The sequence below is a fragment of the Eptatretus burgeri genome, chromosome 8 (assembly GCF_056783735.1).
Source record: "Eptatretus burgeri isolate ZD-2024b chromosome 8, Ebu_testis_v1, whole genome shotgun sequence".
In the NCBI taxonomy this organism is placed as follows: Eukaryota; Metazoa; Chordata; class Myxini; order Myxiniformes; family Myxinidae; genus Eptatretus; species Eptatretus burgeri.
In genome coordinates, this window is record NC_140968.1 from 101,856,389 (window position 1) to 101,876,659 (window position 20,271).

General features: G+C 43.6%; 1 protein-coding gene and 1 pseudogene across 1 annotated transcript in view; both read right to left on the reverse strand.

Moving 5' to 3' along the window:
• Positions 1-5,104: 5,104 nt before the first annotated feature.
• Positions 5,105-13,378, reverse strand: LOC147022435 (uncharacterized; annotated as a pseudogene).
• The window catches only part of GINS3 (GINS complex subunit 3), a 41,835-nt gene continuing 26,668 nt past the window's right edge, over positions 5,105-20,271 (reverse strand). The window contains exon 4 of the mRNA XM_085893324.1: positions 5,105-19,334. The gene's annotated coding sequence lies outside the window, so the exon portion shown is untranslated. The remainder of the gene's footprint in view (positions 19,335-20,271) is intronic.

The window sequence follows — 20,271 nt, forward strand, 5'->3', positions numbered from 1 at the left end:
GAAAAACAGAAATACCGGAAGTGACGCACGTCTCGACGAAAAACAAAATGAGAAAGAAAATCCAATCGGTGGAGTCGAAGCCGACCGAACAATCACCAACGAACAATGTGAAACAAGAGGGATTAAAAACCCAACAACATCCTACACACATACGACAACACAAAACGAAAACGGCCGTTTATTTAAGGAGAACAAGAAAGTCAAGGATTTCACTGATCACTACTCCGCCTACGAGCTGGCTGTCCGGATGTCGCGTCACCAACCCGGTCCGAAGCGTGTGTTCCATAAGCAAGCGACTTGCTATTGCTTTCAAGCTAGTCGTTCCGTATCAACCGCTGCGCAAGCCGCTCGGCAAGTGGAGAAATCGATGAGAGAGATGCTTGATCGTTACCTCATTAAAAATCATCTTAATTCTTCAACATCCACGGATATGCAAACCCCCCTCCCACAAAATGTGCAGTGGTATTACACTGTGTAGTCTAAAGCATTGGTTCCTTAACCTGGGGGGGACGTAATAACCAGAGGGGACGCGAGCCCGGAGAAAATAGTAGGAATTTCTCCAATTATTATTTCGAGAATTCTCTTAACAAGTATTTGCATAATATCGTGATGAACATAAAAAAAACAAAAGTATCGCCTTTAATAATTTTCGTTTTCTATTCGCTTCTCGGCCTTCCATTTTCTGTATTAAAATTAATTTTAAAATTTAACATTTATTTAAATTTAATATTAAAATTTACATTTTCTTTTTATTTCAATATTAAAATTATTTTTAAAATTTAACATTTATTTAAAGTTAATATTAAAATTTACATTTTGTTTTTATTTCAATATTAAAATTATTTTTAAAATTTAACATTTATTTAAAGTTAATATTAAAATTTACATTTTGTTTTTATATTAAAATTAATTTAAAAATTTAACATTTATTTAAATTTAATATTAAAATTTACATTTAATTTTAATATTAAAATGAATTTTAAAATTTAACATTTATTTAAATTTAATATTAAAATTTACATTTTATTTTTATTTCAATATTAAAATTATTTTTAAAATTTAACATTTATTTAAATTTAATATTAAAATTTACATTTTATTTTAATTTTAATATTAAAATTAATTTTAAAATTTAACATTTATTTAAATTAAATATTAAAATTTACATTTTATTTTTATTTCAATATTAAAATGAATTTTAAAATTTAACATTTATTTAAATTTAATATTAAAATTTACATTTTATTTTTATTTCAATATTAAAATTATTTTTAAAATTTAACATTTATTTAAGTTTAATATATTAAAATTTACACTTTATTTTTATTTCAATATTAAAATTGATTTTAAAATTTAACATTTAAATTTAATATTGAAATTTACATTTTATTTCAATATTAAAATTATTTTTAAAATATAACATGTATCTATAATTCCAGCAATCTCTGTGTGTGTGTCTGTCTGTTTGTCTGCGACCGCCGTTTCTCGACGACTGCCGGTCCGATCTCATTGAAACTTGCTAGAAATATTGCCGGGGACCCGCGGATGTGCCTTTTCGCAGTTTGATATCGATCGGACGAGCGGTTCCCAAGTTACGGCCATTTATCTGTCGACCAATGACAAGACACGGTGCTATGACGTCACGAACGACGTCACAATTAATGTTTATTTATTTATTTTTTCACGATTGACGGTCCGATCTGATTGAAACTTGCCAGGAATATTGCCGGGGCCCCGCGGATGTGCCTTTTCAAGGTTTGATATTAATCGGACGAACGGTTCCCAAGTTACGGCCATTTATCTGTCGACCAATGACAAGACACGGTGATATGACGTCACGAACGACCTCACAATTAATGTTTATTTATTTATTCACGATTGAGGGCCGATCTGATTGAAACTTGCCAGGAATATTGCCGGGGCCCCGCGGATGTGCCTTTTCAAGGTTTGATATTAATCGGACGAACGGTTCCCAAGTTACGGCCATTTATCTGTCGACTAATGACAAGACACGGTGCTATGACATCACAATTAATGTTTATTTATTTATTTTTCATTATTTCTTTTGCACGATTGAAACTTTCCAGGAATATTGCTGGGGACCCGCGGATGTGCCTTTTCGAGGTGTGTGTGTGAGAGAGAGAGAGAGAGAGAGAGAGAGAGAGAGAGAGAGAGAGAGAGAGAGAGAGAGAGAGAGAGAGAGAGAGAGAGAGAGAGAGAGAGAGAGAGAGAGAGAGAGAGAGAGAGAGAGAGAGAGAGAGAGAGAGAGAGAGAGAGAGAGACTGCACATACTGGCACTCACCTACTGGCACTCACCTGCGGGCACGCACCTACGGGCCCGCTTCTACGGGCCCGTACTAGTTTATTTAAATTTACATTTTATTTTTATTTTAATATTAAAATTAATTTAAAAATTTAACATTTATTTAAATTTAATATAAAAACTTATATTTTATTTCAATTTTAATATTAAAATTAATTTTTAAATTTAACATTTATTTAAATTTAATGTTAAAATTTACATTTTATTTTAATTTTAATATTAAAATTGATTTTAAAATTTAACATGTATCGAAAATTCCAGCAATCTCTGTGTGTGTCTGTCTGTCTGTGTCTGTCTGTCTGCGACCGCTGTTTCTCGACAACCACTGGTCCGATCTAATTGAAACTTGCCAGGAATATTGCTGGGGACCTGAGGATGTGTCTTTTCAAGGTTTGATATTAATCGTACAAGCGGTTCCGAAGTTATGGCCATTTATTTACCAACCAATGACAGGACACGGTGCTATGACATCACGATTGACGTCACAATTCTTCTTTTTTTTTGCACAATTGATGTCACAATTCTTCTTATTCTTCGTTTGATATGACGTCACAATTGACACTGGGGACCTTAGTATGTGCTTTTTCAAGGTTCGATATCGTTCTTGGACTACTCGCACATACGGGCACGCACGTACAGGCACGCGAGAGCGAAGGAACGACCTGTATGGTTGTTGTTTCTGGCACACGGTTTGAAAGATTTTTTTTGCACGTACGGCTACGCACGTACAGGCACACACGTACGGGCCCGCACTCGTTTATTTAAATTTAATATTAAAATCTACATTTTATTTTTATTTTAATATTAAATATTTTTTTCACAGATTTGCAGTTCCCATTTCAAACTAAATCATTCGCAATGAGTGCAAAAAGTGGAGGTATCTTCACATATATTCGATTTGGATTTGTTTCCCTCCAAAAGGGTGACACAGAGGTCCCCCAGTGTGTAATATGCAATAAGACTCTGACCAATGATGTCGTGTGGCCCACACGCTTGGAACGCCACTTGAAGACGATGCATCCTGCTCTAGCTGCCAAACCCAAGGAATTCTTTGAAACAAAAAGGCAGTCCTTGAAGCAAGCTAAGATGGACAGCAGTGGAGCATTTCGGCAACAGACTTCAAAGGTTGTTGAGGCTTCCTATGAGATCGCCATGTTGATTGCAAAGAGCAAAAACATCGGAGAGACTCTCATAAAACCAAGTGTACTGTGAGCAGCAGAGCTCGTTCTGTGGAAGGATAGTGCAAACAAGCTTTCCCAAATCTCTCTATCAAACGATACCGTCAAGGGAAGGATTGATGAAATGTCTCAAGACATCAAAGATGAAGTTCTCGACCAAGTAAGATGCCATCTTCTCCTGTATGTGCCATCCAGCTGGACGAAACGACTGATCTTGCTCAGTGTTCTCAGCTACTGATGTATGCTCGTTTCGTGTCAGGAAATTGTGTAAAAGAGGAAATGCTCTTCTGCCATCCCATGGAAAGTTAAACAACAGCAACATATTTTTCAAGTGGTATCAAACTTGGTCCAGGAAAATCAACTTTCGTGGGACTCGCTGGTAGGGGTGTGTACTGATGGACCTCCGGTCATGCTTGGCTTCCAATTTGGTTTTATAACAAGAGTGAAAGAAAAGAGTCCATCTGCTATAGGTACGCACTGCATCCTTCATCATGAAGCCTTAACATCCAGAACTCTACCTGCTGAAATGAGGAATGTCATGAACCTGGCTATCAAGGTCGTCAACTTCATCAAAGCTGGAGCCTTAAACAGTCGTCTCTCCAAACAGCTGTGTGTGGATATGGATTCTGAACATCAGGCCTTGCTTTTCCACACAAACATACGATGGCTTTCGAAGGGAAACATGCTTGGATGGCTTTATGAACTAAGACAAGAAGTAACATTTCTAGATTCGCAGCAGAAAGCAGATCTCCATGACAAGTTCCAGTCTGAAGGATTTTTGCTATCTCCAGCTTTCCTGGTGGACATCTTTGAAGCGCTGAATGCCAGCAACCTCAAACTCTAAGGGGAAAACATCAACATAATCATGCACCATGACGTCATTCGAGCCTTCACGGCCAAAGTCGACCTCTGGAAATGTCGAATTCAGGATGGAAATACAGCCAGTTTTACTAACTTGGATTCTGCTCTCATTCACAGTTACCTTGATTCTGAGTTAAAGAAACAAATAATTACTCATCTGACTGAATTGAAAGCAGAATTCATCTGATGCTTTCCAGATATAGATGAGAAGCGCGAAGCCTGGAAATTCATTATAGTGGGGCAACTTAGCATAACAATTGTGCATTTTGTGAGGAAAGCACCAAATTTGGCACACGAGTAGCCTATCATATTGTTACGAATTTCGGTCCGCCCGGCGTGCGATCGGCCACGTAACTCGAATCGCGACCGCGTCGCCCACTGGAACGGACAATTCACTCGTGACCCTCCTTGGAACTATCGACAGGAGCTAGTCACAGGTGGGTCTTTCGACCCCACCACAATCGTGCCAATCGGCCACCCGCGCAGGATAGGGTTGTTCGCCAAACTCGACCTAGCTAAGTACCTGCGCGGGTAGTTAACTGGGTGATTGTACCTCGCCGCTGGCCGGCCTAGGACACGAACCGCTTAAGCGGTCCGTTCCGTGCTTCAGTGATAACCGAGCGGTGTTATCGCCGGCCCCGACGGACGTGATTAGTTACTAGGTGCTTACACCCTTCTACCAATTCCTTCCGTGATGCAAGATGGAACTTTCAAACAAAGAAAAGGACGCAACGAAACGGGGAACAGTTCAACAAGTACATTTATTCCACACTCAGACAAGGCAAGCACGTATTCACAGCCATACAGTAAGAATGCAATTTACAAGCAAGGCAATGAAAATAAGAATTACAACCGAATAAAGCAATGTTTATTTTCATGCACTTAAACAGTTTCTACTTAACAAGACACGGTGCCACAACACGCATTCACACAAAAGCAAAGGAAAGACCCCCTCGAAGGCAAGGGAGTCAGACTGGGCCCGTGGGCCTAATGCGCGTGGAACCTGGAGGAGCGGCCAGGTCCATGAGACCGAAGGGTCTTATCCGCGCCCTCGTGGCGCGATGGTGGGCAAGCCGCAATGTCAGCATAGCTGCGCCTGGCTTCGTGCCCCTGGCGTGGTCGGCGAGCTCTCTCCGGCGCTCCCCGTCTGCCTTTCCCGTCGGCTTCGAGCTCCGTCTCCCGACTCGACTGCCCCGCCGACACTGCAGCCTTGACTTCTTTTCCCGACACTTGACCGCTGCCGGCGCTCCACTGCTCCCACTTGGTTCTCTGCCGACGTACTGCACCTTTTTTTCTTCCGCGAGCTCGCGCTTATATAGCTCGGGGGAGGGGCGTCTATGTAAATTTCTGGATCACAGCGGGTTCGGAGGCGGGGCTATGCCACCCGATGCTCAGTCATTGGACGGAAGAAAAGGGGGCGTGAAGTATTCCTGATCCGATTTTTGAGTCGAAAGGAATGCATTCACAACCCATGGCCCGGCGTGTGGTAGAAAGGCGGAGGTGGTGGGAGTTTGGTTGTTGGCGGGCGTCGTTTGAGAATGGCGGTGAAGCGATGTTTGCGGGTTGGAGTTGTGGACGGAAAGAGGCGAAGGAGGTGGTGGCGATTTGGTTGCTGGGGTGCGTTGTTGGTTTTGGCGATTTGGTTGTTGGGGTATGATTGGTCTAAAATAATGATAGAGAAAAGAAAAACGGCTATCTCAAAGGATCGCAGCCCGGTGAACACGGAAATTCCCTCTAAACAATGGTGGGGAAATCTAACGACACAATTACTTATCATCATAACTGATCTAAGGACCCTTTATGGTGTTTTGCGAATTTCCACAGCCGTAACAATATTATGAACAGATTTGGATATTGGGCCATCTCAAAATTTTTGATGGCAGTGGAAAATGGCTGCCACAGCCATCAGCGGCTGAATTTGAGATGGCCCAATATCCAAATCTGTTCATAATATGATAGGCTACTCGTGTGCCAAATTTGGTGCTTTCCTCACAAAATGCACAATTGTTATGCTATATTTAGCTAAGTTGCCCCACTATTAGGAACCCATTTCAATGTGAAGTTGCTAATATTTCAGACGAAGTGCAAGAGGAGTTTCTTGAGTTAAAGTTCAACTCCTCGACTGAAGAATACTTCAAAAAACTGTATCTAGAGACGTTCTGGTTCACATACCTTCCTGTTTACCCTTTGATCTCACATCAAGCTCTTCGGATTCTGACAATGTTTGGATCAACGTATCTTTGTGAAGCTGCATTTTGCATGCTCGTTGCTGACAAGACCAAGTACAGAAACAAGCTGAACGTTGAAGGGGACTTGTGTTGTGCTCTCTCTGGCATTTGACCACGCATTCAAGATCTGGTAGCTAAGCAGCAATGCCAAGTATCTCATTAAATGTCATCTCATTAAATATGCTGTGTATATGAACGTTGCTTTTCCAGAATTATTTGTTCAATAAAAAGACAAAAAACACATTTTTTCAGTTTTTCCTTTTTATTCAGGAGGGACTTTTAATCATTTGGTTGAAGATGGGGGGGGGGGGCGTGGAGGGAAGGACTAAATACTAGAGGGGGACGTGGTGGTAAAAAGGTTAAGAACCACTGGTCTATAGTGTGTATATGGTCCATAGATAAGTTTGGCAGGGGGCTCCTCCTTTTGACTCCATATTTCTTTATCTTTGGTTTCCCTCTGACTCGTACTCTGTAGCTGCTGGTAAGTGGTAGCACAATAAACTCATTTGGGGAAGTTTGTAATCATACTAAGATATGCAATTTGCTGTCTGTCTGTGTGTCTGACCGTGATACATTCAGTCATAAACTTATCCAATCTCAACCAAACTTGACAGGAGGACGAAGGGTCACACAACCGAGGTTGCAGAGACTTCATTTGCCTTCCTCCCAAAGAACGTTTTCCTCCTTGGGAAAACATTGTGTTAAGGTGTATATCCGTCTTAATAATAGCTAGTCATGGCGTTTTTCCAAGGCAGCTTCTCATAACAAAAGTAAGAACAACACTAATTATAATCGCATAATATTAATGTCATTACAAAACAATATTAATTATAGTAATATCCCTCCTCACCAAAGGGTTTTTCTTCCTTGGACAAACGCTGTGTTTACTTGTAAAAATAGCTCATCGTGGCATTTCATTTCTTCAAATTGGAAACAAGTCACAGTGGTACCACCCTTCAAAAAACAGGGAAGCGGTGTAACTGATAACTGCAGGCCGGTTAGCCTGACAGTCTGTGTTTTGTAAAATACGCACACGAGGAAATTAGATGCAGGTGGTGGAAATTCGGCCCATCATGCCTGCACTGCATTAACACCACATCAATGTATGTTAAATAAAATAAAAATTGTTTGTTGTTTGTTTTGTACAATTCTTTGCAGAAGATATTGCTATGAATCTGGAAGCCATTTGCACACAAACAGACAGCAGTCCCTAAACTTAGTTATTTCAATAAGTATGTGTATAGTTAGATTCCTCCCTATGTCTAAAGGGAATTACATGTGTGCGCTATGAAGTTTCTTTCTAGTTACAGCGTGTGCGCTGTATACAATTGCAGTTTGAAATGTCAAAATGAAATGTCATTTTGTCAGTGAAATGTCAAATACAATTTGAAATGTCCTCGGCGTCTACCACATCTCCGGTGTGTCCCCCCCCTCCCCCACGTGCCTCAAGACAGCCAATGACGGCTGTCCAGTAGATGGCAGTGCGAAACTGAGACGGAAATGGCAACAATTGACGGAAATACCTGAGTATTTCAATGGAAATTTGTGAAACTAATTTGTTATATACGTGAAAACCATTGAATTTTTTACTTGACGGAAAAAAACCAAGAAACGCGCCCCTCTCATGTACGAACGAACGAAAGACGTCATTTCCGCCCACCATCGCATTTTACGCCGAACGCTGAAAGCTAAGTTCTTCTTATGCCATCATTCCTTTGCAGCCCCCTGCCACGCTGTATCGAACGATTTAATTCCTTCTGTTATATATAAAGGTGCTTATCACAATAATAACAAGATTTTTACATTTCAACTATTAAGTACGCTTTTTAATTGTTTTTCGACTGAAAAAGCATAAATTGCATATTTTAACATTAGTGTACTCATTTGCTTCACCACACGCGCTGTATTGAAGGATTTCACTTGTTAGATTTTTGCAATACCCAACGCCAACAAATCAATCCTTCACTTCTTCGCACCATCGACGCCATTGCCCACGTGTGTTCGACCACGGACGTGGGCGGAGGTTTCCTCCCCTCAGAACACCGACTCCGCCCAGGAAAGGAGGGGGTTCCCCCCTGTCCAATCACGGATGGCCAGCACATCACCCCATGAAACCCTGTCCAATCAGGGCAAAGATTACCTCAGAGCTCCGACTCCGCCCCAGAAAGGCAGTGTTTTTCCCCTGTCCAATCAGAGGACAGATATCACCACACGAAACCCTGTCCAATCATGGCAAAGATTACCTCAGAGGACTGATGACCCCACCCCGCCCGGGGGAGGGATAAGAATCGCCGGGCTCCCCTTAGTGCTCGCTAAAGTTGGGTTGGAATTGTCAGAGAAGAAAGGGGTCGCCATCGCTCTTGGTGTGCGTCGTTGGTGGTTGTCGTTGCCGTGTCTCAAGCTGGTCCTCTGGCTATTCCACAACTGTCGACTTCCATCTCTCATTTTGTCGAGCAATAACCTGGAGTCCGAGCTGGGAATCTCCGCTGGCCCTCTGTGAGGAGCGACCCTGGCCCCCGCCTGGACCCCGCTACACTGTGTCTGGGCTCGCCGACGATCCCAAATTTCACACCTGCAGTCGCGGGCCAAACCGCACGAGTCGGCCAGGTACCGACCAAACTCTGACCTCCAGCCTGTCTATCCCCTTGGCTGCGAGGGTCGAAATAAAGATAATCCGGGTCCATTTTCTTTTGGTGTGTGCGTCTGTGGTGGCGCCGTCTTATAAGTAGAAATTGTAGAAGTGTTGATTGCTCATTGTACATTGCCTGTATATTCGGAATAAGTCTACACTCTGTCTCATTATTGTAAATAAATAACTGTTAAATGTTCCAGTTCGTTGCCTGTCATTTCTATCATTGACCCAGTATGGTTCGGGCTTGAGAGTTAGGAAGGCCGATTGTGCCATAAGTTGTCATTTGGGCCGGCGCGGCTTTGGTAATTTCCGCTTGGTTACGCTGGATTCGAGTCGGTAACAACGACTCGGTTCGGACAAAGCCGGCCGAGGGTATGATTTCCCCGGTGCTAGACTGCATGGTTATTTAAGTATATTGGAGATCTAGACAATTAACCCTACGCCACGCGGTCAAAATATTGGTGTCCACGGTCCACTAAGGGGCCCGTGACCTTCGAAGGTATCCAAAAGTTACGACCTTCAATTCCGGGTGTTCGGTGGGAGACGGCCCTACTGTTCCATCTAGCGGTCGTTCCTCGCCACCAACCCCCGGCCCACAACAATACCACCAAACACAATCACCAATTAATTATTATATTCCGAGAATGTACCACCTCTTGCATTACATCATGAGCCAGTATTAATATGTTGGTTATTATGTTGAGTAGGAACTCCCAGAAAGCCTACCTCCAGACAACACATATGCTCTGGAACCTCGTTTAGATATCCCTCTAAATAATAACTCACACTATAGTTGGCCCCTCCACTTCTCCTTTCAAGTGTGTCCAGCAAAATCCCTCTCCCCAATTTGACCAAGGAACCACAGAGTATTAAACGGTATGAGCAATTCTGTCCAGTACGTCAGGTATTCACTCCGTCTGATGACACGTTTGAATACCCTCCTCTCGCACCCCGCACACATTCTGGAGTGAATCAGCCCAAATTCTCTAGACCTGTTCACCTCGACCCTGACAATACCTTCCCCATCGACATTAAAGAAAAATTCCAAGTCCTACTCCTCACATACGATGAAGGGTTCGACCCCCGTCTGAAAGGTTACAATGGCGCACCTGGCCCATTTCAGACTGTTGTGAATATGGAACCGGCCCAACCACCACGAAGGAATGGTCGTCTTCCTCTTTATTCTCACAGCATCCTTGTAGGGTTACAACAAAAATTTGATGATTTTGAGAAAATGGGGGTTCTCTTCCGCTCTGAAGGTGTGGGTGTGTCTGTAGACTACCTCAACCCATAATTTGTTGTCAAGAAACCCAGTGGTGGGTTTCGACTAGTGACAGCATTTGCCGAAGTCGGTCGGTATAGTAAACCTCAACCTTCTCTAATGCCTGACATTGATTCGACTCTTCGACACATTGGAAGTGCAAGTGTTGCCCAGCTGGGCGTACGACAGTTTCCGCCCCAGCACCCGCCAGTGCTAGCGTGTTCGCGTGGTCTCGGTATAGCGCAGTTTATCCGTAGCGCAGCGCGGCCCCAGCTGATAACATCGATGATCCACAGCCAAGCACGAGTGACCAATAACATGTTTTGTATTTTTTTAATGTAGTATGTTTTGTAACGACTGGAAAATGTTTTCTATTTTTTGTATGTTTTTGCAAATATTAAACCAATTGTACTGTAGTATTAGACAGGTCTCTGCCAGGCAAAAACTGCCCTTTTTTTACAGTCAATGTTTTCTCTGCTGATTTATGTACTTTGGAACATACTCTTTCAAATAAGCTTCTGGGCCACTGAATTTTGCCGCAAATCCAATATGGCAGCCAAAATCCAATATGGCTGCCCCAGATATTTCAATGCACAGCAAACTTTTTTCTGGTGCATTTTACACCCCATAAATGTATTACCAACAGATAGAAACATGATGACAAACTACACAAATATCATATTGGAATTGTTCTATGACGTCTCCTTGACGGTGAAATGACGTCATAGTCGACCGATCGATATCAGAAATTCAATGTACTGCAAACTTTTTTCTGGTGCATTTTACACCCCATAAATGTATTACCAACAGATAGAAACATGTCACTAAACTACCAGAATAACCTTTTATTTCTATTCTGTGACGTCTCCTTGATGTCGAAATGACGTCATAGCAATGCGATCACCCCCATAATTTCAAATTTTATCAAACTTTTTATTTTGAATGAATTAAAATCGGATAGAAATGTGGTATTTTAATCACTGGTCCATACATTTTCAATGACAGCAAAATGATGTCGTATTCGGTACAGCGACCACTCCTCGCTGTGCCTTACTAGATTTCAATGTTAGAGAAGCTATTTGGGATTAGTACAACAAAATACACGGATTGAAATGTATTTCTATCCCCTCTCAATGATCCCAGATGCTTAGTTATTGTTTTAAAAAGTCACAGTTCTAAAAGCACAGAAGCTTTTCAATTCTCAGTCACTAAGGTCTATATCGCTGTCTTCACTCTCGAAGTCAGAATCAAGTCCGCAGTTATCTGAAGAACATGCTTCAGGGTGCTCCATGACGGAGGGGGTGCTCTCTTCTTTGGGATTTTGAATGTTCCATAGTCTGGCTCCTCTTGGTCAATTAGACTGGACTGTTCCTGTTTGGAGGTAGTACTGGTTGGGTATCATCTGCTCAGACAGCCTGGAATATTGTACCAGTTGTATAGTGGGTGGTTTGAGCTCCTGTTAGAGTCTGTTGTTTCCCGTCAGAGTTATCAAAAGTTATATGCACACTTTGCCCTGCGGTAAAACCTGGAGGAAGCATCCTCTTATGCTCCATCGAGATGAACTTTGCCCAGATGTTATTGATATCACGAACATCCGTGTACGATACTCCAAGATGCCACATCGGTTTAGGAGTTGAGTGGCTTCCTTGCTGCCTGTTATCCTGTGAATGGTTAAACTCATAGCAACTCCGATTGGAGAACGCTCACCACTGACCAGTTTCTCCCAACTTTCAGCTATGGCCGAAATTTTCTCGGCTTCAACCCTAGAGGCAGTGGCATATCCAAATGTGTTTGTTGACCTCTTGGGATTGATTGACCAAGCAATGGCATTGCAAATACAGTGGAGTGGTCTGTGACTATCAAGCAGAGTAAACAGTTCGTCTGGTTCTAACGGCCATTTTGCAGCCTCCCTCTGTGAAAGTTTTTGACGAATTAGCCGAGCAAATGCCTTGGTCAGATCAGATTCACGATGTCCATTTCCTTGTAATGTAGCCGTGGAGTACGAAAGTGGATTGACCGCACAAGAGTGGACGACCAGCCGGTTTCCCAGCAAGTGAAAGTCAATGGCATCTCCAAATCTCTCAGTCAGGCATTTTTTCAAAGTATAGGTTTTTGAAATCGGAGGGTCCCTAACGTCATATTCTTCACTCATCTCCTTTATATCATCAATTAACTCTGTCAGAAAATAGGCATTCAGATCCTTGATGACCATGCGTTAGAACAGTTTGAAAAAGCCATCCATGACCTCTGAAACTAATCCATCCTCTGCTGGAAGCTTCCGCTCATAAGTGCAAGTAAACTTATCATAGCAAGTCTTATGATAATACACATCCGCTGCAAAACCGTCATAGGACGCACCACTAAGAATTACATCAATTCTTTTTGTGGCAGCATTTTTGATACTGCATTTTTCTCAGAACATCGGCCTGGACCACCACTATTGAAGGGTTTGCTGTCATCTGCTGTTTGCATATGGCAGATAAAACATATTTTCTTCGTTGGAAGGGACCCTCTACGTATCCTGTACGGGGGATTAGCAACATCTTCATTGGACTCATGCGAACCACTTGTCCCTGAACTCGACGGCAGTAGTTTTTTGGACTGGGCTTCCTTTCGGGTGATTCTGTTTCGAAATGTGATTCTGCAGTTCTCATGAACATAGACATCCTGGCCTGCACTAGAAAGATGCTGTGCAGCAGACAGGAATTCAACATAGGGTGCCTGAGTACATAAACTCTGGTCAATTTTTACCCATCTTTCTGCCAGTGCTCGAATAGACTGCAATCCATCCTGAGTTAACTTTGAAGATGGCTCACCTTCGTCGATACGTTCATTACACAGACAACACAAATGAAATTCATCACTCTCTAAACACAAAATTGGTGTAGATGCCATTGTGCAACAGTTTACACCTGTTCAAAAGCTGACATTGTCTTCATCTGTAGTCAAATGTGGATTCGCTGAATCTTCTCAGGAATCCTGGAATCTTTACTGCCTGTCCTGATGTTAAGGGTTCAAAAATAAAAAGGAAGCTGAGGAAATATGACCATGGAGAGAGGGAAATACATAAAATCACTTGAAACCTATTTATACAGTAGAAAATAGTAAATCCAAAGTGACTTAGACTGGTGATTTGATATTATTGGTTATAGAATAAAAAGTTTGATAAAATTTGAAATTATGGGGGCTATCACATTGCTATGACATCATTTCGACGTCAAGGAGACGTCACAGAATAGAAATAAAGGGTTATTTTGGTAGTTTAGTGACATGTTTCTATCTGTTGGTAATACATTTATGGGGTGTAAAATGCACCAGAAAAAAGTTTGCAGTACATTGAATTTCTGATATCGATCGGTCGACTATGACGTCATTTCAACGTCATAGAGCAATTCCAATATGATATTTGTGTAGATTGTCATCATGTTTCTATCTGTTGGTAATACATTTATGGGGTGTAAAATGCACCAGAAAAAAGTTTGCTGTGCATTGAAATATCTGGGGCAGCCATATTGGATTTTGGCTGCCATATTGGATTTGCAGCAAAATTCAGGGTTGGCCAGAAGCTTATTTGAAAGAGTATGTTCCAAAGTACATAAATCAGCAGAGAAAACCTTGACTGGAAAAAAAAGGGCAGTTTTTGCCTGGCAGAGACCTGTCTATATGCAGTGTTTGACTTAAACCTGATGGATGTAAAAACGTTATACAGTAACAATAAAAATGGTTTTTATAACAATAATGAACAAAGAAAATGTTAATAAAATATGACTTACAGATGATTATTTTATCATTATACAGTATAATATACATACTTTAATTTTTGCATTGGCCGATACACTATAAATAAAGGTAAAAATAAAGGTCGGCCGAATCGACTTACGACTCTGGCGTTCTTACGACGTGGCCGAAAAAAAAACTTACGACTGGTCAGTCGGAACCGATCGCGGTCGTAAGTTGACGACTTACTGTATATCATCACGACTGACCTTACCAATGTATTCTATCAGATCCCGTTATCAAAAGCCTCCATGAAGTAATGCGGTGTGACCACCCCCTTCTGTGGCGTTGTGGTTAATCGCACAATCTACCATGGCTATGCCTGGATCGGAGACTGCTTTGGAAGAGTTAATGTGTAGGGTACTTAGAGACCTACTCGAAGAAGGCATGGTGGCCAAACTTGCAGATGACCTGCACTGGGGTGGAGAAACTCCTGAGGCATTGCTCAACAATTACAAATGTCTTCTGCAAGCCCTTCACAAAAATCGTTTAAACCTTTCTGCCACAAAGACAGTAATTGGACCGACTACAAGCTCAATCTTAGGTTTGATCTAGAACCAAGGCAGCATTCATGCTAGTCCTCATCACATTGCCACATTGGCTTCGTGCCCAGCACCTGTGAACGTTTCTGGTCTACGTTCCTTTATTGGGATGTTCAAGCATATTGGGATGTTTATTGGGACCGAATGTTCAAGCATTCGAGAAGCTTTGTTGTGAATTTTCAGCTATTCCAAGAGTGTCTACATTCTTGTCGACCGTAAGTCGCTATCAGGCTTCCGTCTGCCACTTAGCAGGCTCTCTGAATATGCCATCCGACTTTGTGAGGCGTAATGCCCCTGACTGTCACGATCCTGGTTACAAAGTTTGCTCTTTCGTGCACCAAATGGAAATCTGTGTTGGCCATCTATCCTCTACTAAGGACATCAGTGCAGGCGTGTCAAAACTGCCCTTCACGAATCGTTCAGCATCGTTAGCTATTCAGTCTGAGTATTCTGATTTATGCCGCACCCATACCCATATAAAACAAGGGACATGTCCGTCCAAAAAGCTTACCAATATCAAGGATGTGAAAAAGTACCTTAACTCGGCAACCATCGCAAAAGATGGTTTGTTGGTTGTTCGCTGCCATGACCCTCTCGTTTCATCGTTCCCCGGCAGGTTCTAAACGGACTGTATCCGCTATTCACATTCTTTTAGATCACCCATCCTGCCATCAGCTGAAGCTTGTAATGCACCGCCACTTCTACGCTCTTGACAGGGGCATGTCCATCGAACACGTCTCATCAAGCTGTCATCATTGTGCGTCTTTGAAGAAGGTGCCTCACAATTTGGTTTGGATTCCACAGTCCACAGCAGAGCCGGCCTCCGGAGAAGGTTGGCCTTTCCTTCGCTGCTGATGTCCTAAAATGGGAACGACACGTCATACTTGTCTTAAGGGAATGTGTGACTTCCCTTACCTGTACCACGTTGCTGGAAAATGAACGTCAGGAGACCTTACGCGATGCCCTACTGTGTTTATGCATTGAGCTGACCGTTGGATGGTCCACCTGCAGTCATTTGTACTGACAATGCTCCAGACTTCCAGGCTCTTGTCAAAGATGAACTTCTCCACTAGTATAGGCTTTCAATAGAAATGGGTAGAGTCAAGAACCCCAACTCAAACCCTGTAGCTGAAAGAGCAATCCAAGAACTGGAGTCCGAGTTATTGCACCAAGACCCATTTGGAGACATGATCCCTGCAGCTGTCAATTGCCACTGCTCGTTTGAACTCTCTACTTCGAGCCGGAGGCCTGTCTGCACATGAGACCAGTTCTCCAATAGCCAATTATCCATGATTGACTGGGACCTGATTATTGACGAGCATTTTCGGCGGAAATGCAACCATCCTTATCATGAGAAATCCAAGGCTCTGTCAAGCACATTTCATGAAGTTCCATCGGTAGATGTCAGTGATCTTGTGGACTTGCATACTGATGGCAACAAATCTCAGGCACGTGACAGATATCTAGTGGTCGCCGTCGAAGGGATATGATGCAATTTGAGGAGATTTACTGGATCCTGACTTGGGGTTGCTTCGGACCACACCAAAAAATCTGATAGCTACAAGGTCCCTACATGGGATCCCCAGCCCACTCCCTATCCCCTGAAAGGCTCTTTGACTGCTTCTTCAGACGAAGAAGATGATCCATCTCCAGCGCCTCCAAACCTCCAAACCCCACCCCTCATCCCATCCATTCTATATACCCCTGCTGAGATGCCTTCTTCACTGAGATGACCCTGTCCTATGCCAACTTTTCATCATGAAGTGCAACTACATCCGATGAACGATATTGTTTGCGGTGCATATGCTGAGAGCAGCAGTCCACCTCCCTCCTTACGCAGATCTGAGCATCGGCGCTCCGTTGCCAAGCATCCGAGTGATTTCACTTTGAATTGAATGTCTCCTGTGCTCACAATGAGGCAGAATAATCCTTAAGTTCCGGAGGACAGTCTATCCAGGATGGCACCTCTTTGCTACCTTGCTTACCTCAATTTATGTTCCCAGTGACAGTATCATTAACATTTCATTTCTTGTTATACAAAGTCAAGGCTCATATAAGGCGAATTACATGCATACAAGGTCTGTCTAAAAAGTAACGGGACTGACTTCACAGAAATTTTATTCCAAAATATATATTGAAATCACTTGTCCCCTTCAAAATAGTTTCCCTCCAGTCTCACACACTTGTCCATCCTCTTCTTCCACGCTTCGATGCACCCCCGGAAGGCTTCTTCTGGAATCCTCCGGAGCTCGGTCATCACGGCACTTTTGATGGCCTCCACATCAGGAAATCGGGTCCCCTTGATCACCCCCTTGAGCTTGGGGAATCGAAAAAAAATCACAAGGGGCCAAGTCTGGCGAATACGGGGGTTGCTCCAGAGTTGGTACGTTCCTCTCCGCCAGAAATTGTCAGATGCTCAGGGCATTGTGAGCAGGGGCGTTGTCATGGTGGAGCACCCAGGCGTTGTTCTCCCACAGATCCCTCCTCTTGTCCCGGACTGATCTCATGAGACGCCGGAGGATCTCCTTGTACACGTATTGATTCACTGTTTGACCCTGTGGTAGAAAGTCGAAGTGGATGATGCCCTTGATGTCAAAAAACGCGATGAGCATCACCTTGACCTTCGACTTCGACATCCTTGCTTTCTTTGGTCTTGGTGATGCCGGACTTTTTCACTGACGACTCTGCCCTTTGGTCTCGGGATCGTATTCGAATATCCATGATTCATCGCCAGTAATGACTCTCCCAAGCAGGTCTGGATCGTCCTCGAGGCGCTCGATAATGTCTTGACAGACAGTGACTCTTTGCTGTTGCTGGTCCTCGGACAACAGCTTGGGGACCATCTTTGCGCACACCTTGCACATTTTGAGATTTTCAGTGATGATGCTCCAGACAGTGTCCTTGTTGATGGAAAGTTCCTCAGCAATCATCCGCACTGTGAGTTGATGATCTGATTCAAGGCCATCTCCACTCATGGCTCGCAGACTTCCTCTCCTGTCGCAGTCAACGTGTGGCCCTAAATGGAGTTCTTTCATCCCCTCTTCCTGTGCAGGCTGGAGTTCCTCAAGGTAGCGTTCTGGGCCCTGTTCTTTTTCTGGTTTTCATCAATGATCTCTCGGACTCTCTGGAAAATCCTCTATTTCTCTTTGCCGATGACTCCACCCTCTGCCGTACCATCTGTCATCCCTCAGACCGGCAAGCAGCAGCTTCTTCGCTCACTGCAGATCTGGATAAAATCACAAACTGGTCCAACACGTGGAACATGTCTTTCAATCCAGACAAATCTCACACTCTCACTATGTCTCTTCGAAAGGACCGTTTACAAAACCCCCCCATCCACTTTCTCAACAATCCTCTGGAAGAAGTCTTTTCTTTCAAGCTTCTGGGTCTCACTATCTGCCATGACCTTTCCTGGGAAAGTCACATTTCCAACCTTGCCTCAAAAGCCAGTCGCCGACTGGGAATCCTCCGTCGTGCAAAGTCCTTCCTCGGCCCTCTTGAGCTCCTGACCACTTACAAAGCTTTTGTCCGTAGCCTGATGGAGTACTGCTCTCCCCTCTGGGCTGGTGCTCCTGCCTCCCACCTTTCTCGACTTCACGCTGTCGAAACCAGGGCTTTTAAGATCATGGGCATCTCCCGCAATGAAGCTGAGTCTTTGGGCCTCTCACTCAATCACCGCAGGTTGGTCGGTGGTCTTTCTGTCTTCTACCGACTCCTCTCCAGCCTTGCCCCCCCTGCTCTCTCTGCGATTTGTCCCAACCACATTTCCACAGGGCGCTCAAGGTCCGTCAACAACCCCCTTCTGGTAAAACTACCAAAATCACGAATCACTGCTCATCTTCACTCTTTCATTCCTCTTTTTTCCCGCCTTTGGAATAAACTTCCTCACTCTATTCTTTCCCATTCTTCCCTCCAGGCTTTCAAAACAGCAGTTCACCACCACCTCTTATCTTCCCCCATCCAAATCCTCGATCTTTTCTACCCCCGATAATCCACCCAAGCCCACTTCCTTCAATTCTCCTGCTTTCCTTCCTGAAAGTCCCTTTAATGTCCATCTTCCCCTCGCCATGTTCCCCGTCCCATCCCCATCCCTCTCCCTTCCACAGTTCACCTGTGTCTGTTCCCCAATGTTTTGTCCCTTCCACTCCCGCCCCTCTTGTCTCATGCCTCCTTGCTGTGAGTTGTGTGTTAGCTCTCATACGAGCCTCGACCAAGGTATACAAAAAAAAAAATAATAAAAAAATAAAAATCTGCGCGCACCATCTGCTTCACACGCTCAATGTTGTCCGCCATTCTGCTCGTTGAAGGTCTTCCAGACCGTGGATCATCTTCAACCTCCTCCTGTCCCTCTTTGAACCTCTTGTGCCATTCAAATGCACATGTGTACGTGACATCGTTTCTTCCCTGTAGACTTGCTGCAGCATTGTGAAGGATGCGGAAGGTGTTTTGCCAAGCTTGACAAGAAACTTCAGATTGGCTCTCTGCTCACGACTCATAGCGCGATGACTCAGACAAGACGTGTAAAGCACGACCTGTAAAAAATAAAAATCACACAATGAGTGCAGTCAACAGTCACCAATCATATATATTGCTGGAATGTTGTGAAAGACTGTGACACAACCTGTTCATTCAAGTTGGGGAAGTGGAGCACACAGCAGGCTCAGTCCCGTTACTTTTTAGACGGAACTCGTATGAGGCAGTCAACCTGTCATTGAAGTTTCACTGATTACATGTAATGACATTTTATGTTTCATAGTTTGATGTTGACTGAAAATTTCACATTTTCTTGTTTATACTGTTACGGCTGTGGAAATTCGCAGACCACCATAAAGGACCTTAGATCATTTATGACGATAAGTATATGTGTAGTTAAATTTCCCCACCGTTGTTTAGAGGGCATTTCCGTGTTCACCGGGCTGCGATCCTTTGAGATAGCCATTTTTCTTTTGCTGTCGTTATTTTGGACCAATCATCCCCCAACAACCAAATTGCCACCAGCAACAACGGCCCCAAACAACTACACCAAACCACCACCACCTTCGCCCCTTCACCTCCACAACCCCACCCCGCAAACATCGCCTCACCCCCACTCTCAAACGGCGCCCGCCAACAACCAAATCGCCACCACCAACACCCTTCCCAAACCACCACAGCAAACTCCCACCACCTTCGCCTTTCTACCAAACGTCGTGCCATGGGTCGTGAATGGGATCCCTTCGAAGAAGAAATCGGATCAGGAATAATTCACACCCACTTTTCTTCCATCCATTGGCTGAGCATCAGGTGGTGTAGCCCCACCTCCAAACCCGCTGTGATCCACAAATTTACATATGCACTCCTCCCCCGGCCTATATAAGCATGATCACAACGCAGCTCGAGGCAGTCAAGTCGGGTCTGGAGAGTGGCAGTCTGGAGGGGTCAGAGAACAGAATGGAGCTCACGGCAGTCAAGTCGGGTCTGGAGAGTGGC